The following is a 6,000-nucleotide window of genomic DNA, read 5'->3' on the forward strand; positions in this document are numbered from 1 at the left end:
TTTGTGGAACAAGCTAACAGCATGGTAAAGCATTATTAAAGGTGCATTGCACTTCTTCTGTTAACATTAAGGCCATTTGTTTTAGCACACTTAAATGGTTTCTAATACAACTGCATTGTGATTAAACTCATTTTGGTTATTAAAATAATTGCCATGTTAAGTTTGTTAGTAGTGATAACTCAATTCATATTCATGTTTAAGGTGGAACATGTTAAAATGATTTATAAAAATGGTTAAAAAGGGATATGTTACAGCTAAAAAAAGTGGTTTAAAAGTTGTATTTTGTTGTTAAAATCATTTGTTTGTTAATGTCAAAATACCAGTTGTTGGGATATATGGCCATTTATCTAATTGTAAATGAAATATATGCTTGGTTATTAGTTTTACATTATAAGGTATTGTAAATAAAGAAAATAAGTGAATGAGGTCTCATGTTAGAAACAGGAAGAGAACAGAATAACTTATTACTCTGCACTATTGTATATATATATATATATATATATATATATATATATATATATATATATATATATATATATATTCCCACAGAGACACCAGATAAGAACACGGACACACTCAGCTCTACCCAGTGGTAGTAGTCGCTCAGCAGTATACTATATGCAGTATAACAGTAGAATTTTGACATTAAATGAATTCGTCTTTGGTTGCAGGGGATGTTACGGACTGTCTGGGAAAATCTGGGTTTGGGAAACAAATGGGGAATGCTCTCTCTTCAATCAGTAGTAACGGATGACATGCCCTTAAGCAAGGCACTCAATCCACATTGATGAGATGCTTTTTTTTTTAGCTGAAAACGAAAGACAGTATTCACCAAAAATGTAAAGTTTGTTTGAATGTTTTTATTTCTAAGTTATTAGTGTCACAACCAAATTAAAATTGCCTGACTGAATTCACCTTGAATAAATCATGTAAAAAAAACTCACCCCTTACAACCGGCGCAGACTAGGATTCGTCTATAAATGAGCCGAGTGACTGCTGATGCTGCCTGGAGCACTAACTATGTACTCAAGTCATGTCTTTCCCCAAGGATGGGACATTTTTTCTACTACTAAAAGTTATTACAGTAGCAATCAATTGACATTGAGGTGTCACAGACCTCACGGTAAAGCTAGCATGACATGTTTGGTATCAACATAATGATTCCAATGGCTTTGTGCTATCTGAAAAAAGAGAAAAAGCTATCTGAGCCTGCAACGCCCTTCAAAAGACAGTAATGTTAATGCCAGTCATTATCAGAGGATTAAAAGTAAACTAAACCAAAAACCTTTTGTGATAGGCCTACCAACAGGCTTCAGTTTAAATTGGACTATTCAAAGACTGATTATCTATAGGGCCTGATAACAATAATAATGATAATGATATACTAAATAACACTGCTCATAAAATGCCAATTTTTAAGGGGAAGAAAACAACTACAATCTACTGTGCAAGCGACTGTACAGTACGTGTCTGGGTGGAGGTCGGAGCAAAGGCGGGGTGGGGATGGAGTGGGAGGAGGGGGAGGGTGGTGTTACAGACACGCTTGTCTTTGATAGCTCAGGTGGTCATCACCTGAGGGGGAAAGAGCGTTAATGGGCATTCTCAGCAGCAGACAAGCACAGGCTAGCGCTCCCTCTTCCCTGGCTGCCATAAACAGGGGGAAGTATGCATCATTAGATTAGGCTGAGGCTAACTACCTGCAGTCAAACCCACTTCATACAGTAGCTAGCAGACTCAACCTCCGGCCTCCCACTGCTCGGTATGATTGGCTGGGTCAGATGTGGGTCTTGAAGCACAGCAGTATGATTGGTCAATTTGTGGAGTGATTATCTGCACCACAGATAGTTATTATTGTAGATTATGTTATGTGTCAACATTTCTATTATAAGCAATTATATTGACAATAGGGTATGATGATTGATCATTGACAGAACATCTTAGTTTCACTAGGAGACAATAGAGTTGCCTATCAGTCTGTGAAAAACCCGATAGCTGAGTTTAGTAAAAAGTAAAATCAAATATGATTTCAATGGGTGAGTCACATTTGTTTGGCCTGGGGACTGGGCATGAAAAGACGCAGGGCGAGAAAATATCAGTAAGGTTAAACCTAAAAAAAACCTCAGGATAGAGAGGTATAAAGGTAGATATCATGTTTGATGGGGGGGAAAAAGAGAGACGAAGAGTTGAGAAATGCAGAAAGTAAGACAGCAAGAGAGGAATTTGCCTGAGAGGTGAATGAAGGAAGTTATGTAAAGTTGCCTGTCTCTTTGAGGCGCCTGATAGCTCTGCCCAGGTGTCATGTTATTACACTTCAGCAGATATTGCCCCGTGCCCCTAATATACCACCTTTTAGAATGGGATTGATCAAGCTGCATGCACAAAAAAATCTAACCAAGTCCTTAAAACCACCATTTTCCTCCAGTCTGACCTAAAAGGAGGCCAGAAGGAAGAGATCCATGTTGAAAGTTAGGCTCATCCCTGCAGGAGTAGATTGACCTGAGGGGAAGCTCTTCTCCAAGGCTCCCTGGGTGGGAAGATTTACTGGAGTCTTAATCACAGGTCGACACCTTGGAAACAGGTTCTCTGACCAATGGGAGAGGAGCCACAGATGATGCGCTGCCTTGTTAACTGCCATTTTGACAGAATGCAATGCCAGACATCTATGGCATGTGTGACTTTTGACACCACAAACCGTGTTTTTCACTTTGTGGATGTAATGTATTGAGTCACTCAAAATAGGGTTACATTCGTGAGACTGTATAGTACACTCTCGCTAGTGGTGTGTACACAAATCTGTTATTCGGGAAAGCACAAATAATGCGATGGAAACAGACATTTCTTCTATCCCAAACTACTCGTTAAATTGACTACATGTTATTGAAAAATGAAAGCTATAATCTCTGTAGTCCACCGAGTCAGTGTCAGGCTGACAGCCGACCGTTCCCAGCTATCACTCAGGGAAATTGACGTATTGAGGAGGAGGAGGCAGGGACGGCCCAATTATTAAACCCCGACAGTACGAAAAATGTCCCATTGAACCGAAAGCCCATTTCTACAAATACACACACTGTTCTGCAGCAAACAGAAGCACATGGCTAGTTATTATTCAGAATGACATCATCAGACCTTGCTATCCTTAAAATATTCAATATTCATCTGTTTAAAATCTAACATGCTGTACTAGCCATAGGTTTCAATGGAAATTCAGTTTCTGATTGTGCAATGTACCCCAGTTAAAGTGGGGGTGGTGGGATGCAAATACAACATTTGTCTGATTTACCGAGACTTTGTATAAACCTCGTCTTCTATCCAAATACAGATACAGAGACAGATACATTTGTTACAAGGATGTAAAGTGGCGGGGCCAATGGTCTCTTTCTCTCTTCCTGCTTTGGTGCCCTTGCTCAGCTAACACACATCTTCAAACTAAACTACACATTTTCAGTTTGGTGAAGCCAAATGTGGCCAGTGAAATATCTCATGTACATGCATGTATTGCTGTAACATTTTTGCACAGACATTCATGGTTTCCAGATGATGTATCCTAGTAACAATAACTGGTGATGCCCTGACTTTTCTGATTCTCCATCGTGAGGTTGCCATTTTTGGTTTTGAGTGAAATGTCTCAATAACTAAGGATGGATTGCTAGCTAGCGTCACCTTTATCAACATTTTAATTGCTACCGAGTACAACAATACTTTGTAGTACTATGTATTTAGTGCTGATTAGGAAAGGTTAGCATGCCAACTCACTAAACTAAGATGGTGAACATGGTACACGTTACCTCCGAAACATCAGCATCTTAGCATTAACCTTGTTAGCGTGTTAACACGCTGGTGTTAGCATTTAGCTCAGAGCAGTACAGTCTCACCAGTAGCGTGGCTGTAGACTCTCTGGACCAGGGATACATTTATTTTGGCTGGTTGACTTAATACATTCCTGTTTAAAAATCTATTTATAAGAACAGAACAAGAAATAAACATTGCAACGTTTATACAGGGCACACACTTAAGTTAAAACTGATATTTACCAGCTTTCACTAAATTATCGGTGCCACTTTACAATCCTCAACATTTATATATCGTACAATTACATTTTATTTTGTCCCTTTGATGATGATGTTAGTGAGGAGGATGAGTCATCGGTAGGCCACTGTATATCAGTAGATCATCTGTTATCTAAAGCATATGTGTTTATCTAACCTTTACCATTTATCACTTGAGTTGTGATAAAAAAAAAAGGGCCTCCCCAATTTAAGCGGTGATATTTCACAATATTCCACAAATGAATTTGCAAGATGCAACAGGTACTGCACTGCTTTCATGACTGTCTGCATACCAATGTGACCGCAGTCTTAACTATTACTCTCTTTATCTCTGCCCCCTCCGGCACCATGCAGGATAGAAAAACCTGTGTTCTCTTTCCAGAAAAAACTCTTCTTTATAACTTCTGTGAAATATGTATATTTGTTTGTGTTCACCCCTACAGCAAAGTCTTTTTTTTTTCTATGACGGGTCTATCAACTTATAAAAAAGCAAAGTGAATATAGGATTCTGAAAAGGGGTAATATGTATTATTTTCATGAATGATAAGATGTTGTACTAAATGAACGCTCGGTTGTGTTCTCTTGAGCACTGGCAGTGTTTTGTTAGAAAGATTGATGCTTGTGTGTTTATCTGCTGTAAACTCTGTTGTATGTGGCAGTGCGCACTTTCATTCTGACTGACAGCTGCTCAATATTCGTTTTCATAAACACAAGCAGCAATCAGCATAAATCATGTCATTCTTTGCACTTTATACGCTTCAAGAAATATTATTTTAACGACAGGTTGATTTGATGTTATTTCTGGCTAATTGTCTAACTTGTCACTGATGCACACGCTTATGACTCACAAGCAACACGCCCAGATAATGGCCTTGTTGCAGTGGGAAATTTCCCTAACTCTTCACAATGACTTGCGGGTATAGCCGAGGGATCTGTAAGGATGCCCGTTTGCACTTAAGGTGTTTGAGATATTTCCAGATCTATTCTGGAAAAGAACTTCGACTGACTATATAGACATTTTCTGGCAAGCGGAAAAAAAGAGGAATCAATGGAAAGTATCATCGTGTTGAAACAATGTCCTTGCAAAGATATGACAGAGAATGAGTTCTGATTCGGACGCAGCGTGAACAAGCACATTAGATGCTGTTGGTGTGTGGCATTGGAAATAGTTCATGGTTAATGTTGACTTAATTCAAACCTGGGTTTACCCAAATTACCAAAAGAAATGCGTCGATAGCTTTGGTTTTATTTGGTCAGGTTTTGAGATCTGTCTTATGTCTAGAGACTATAGTGCAAATATGCACATACACATATGAATAGGGAGTCCTGTCTGTGTATAATCTTGAGTAACATTGGAAAGAGGTGTTGCTGTTTTTTATTTTATTTTTTTTAATATAGTTTTTTAATGTTTTTAATGAGGTGTTAAGTGTTGAAAAGTGTTTCTAATATTCTTCCCCACTCATGTTTTAGCACCTATATAATATATATTTAATATAAGACATCCAGTTCAAGCTACAGGCTCAATAATGAACATAAAGCTTTTTCTATCAAAGTCAATGAAAACCTTTTAGCTTTGAATATGTGGATTTGATGGCAGAACAGTTGTGTTATAATTTTTACAGGTGTATCTATTAAAGTTGTCAGTGAGTGTATGTTTCTAGGTCATTTGAGTGAGCACATTAACATGTTTATTGAGACTTTTTATTCAAGTTTTACTCTGTATAATGATTAAACAAAGAAGAAAAGATAGACTCCAAAATGCAACTCCACCACTGAGTCACTGTTACCACTCTCTCTGTTTGTGTCCTCAACCTCCTTTTATCTAAGTCACAGGTGTGCTTTCTCACAACTTTGGCAATCACCATCCACCTGACACATCTGACCTTGAATACACACATAAATGGCCCATCCAGGGCACAGCTGTTGCCACAGACAGCAAACTTCCCAAACGAGG

The sequence above is a fragment of the Cottoperca gobio genome, chromosome 7 (genome assembly GCF_900634415.1).
Source record: "Cottoperca gobio chromosome 7, fCotGob3.1, whole genome shotgun sequence".
Classification (NCBI taxonomy): domain Eukaryota; kingdom Metazoa; phylum Chordata; class Actinopteri; order Perciformes; family Bovichtidae; genus Cottoperca; species Cottoperca gobio.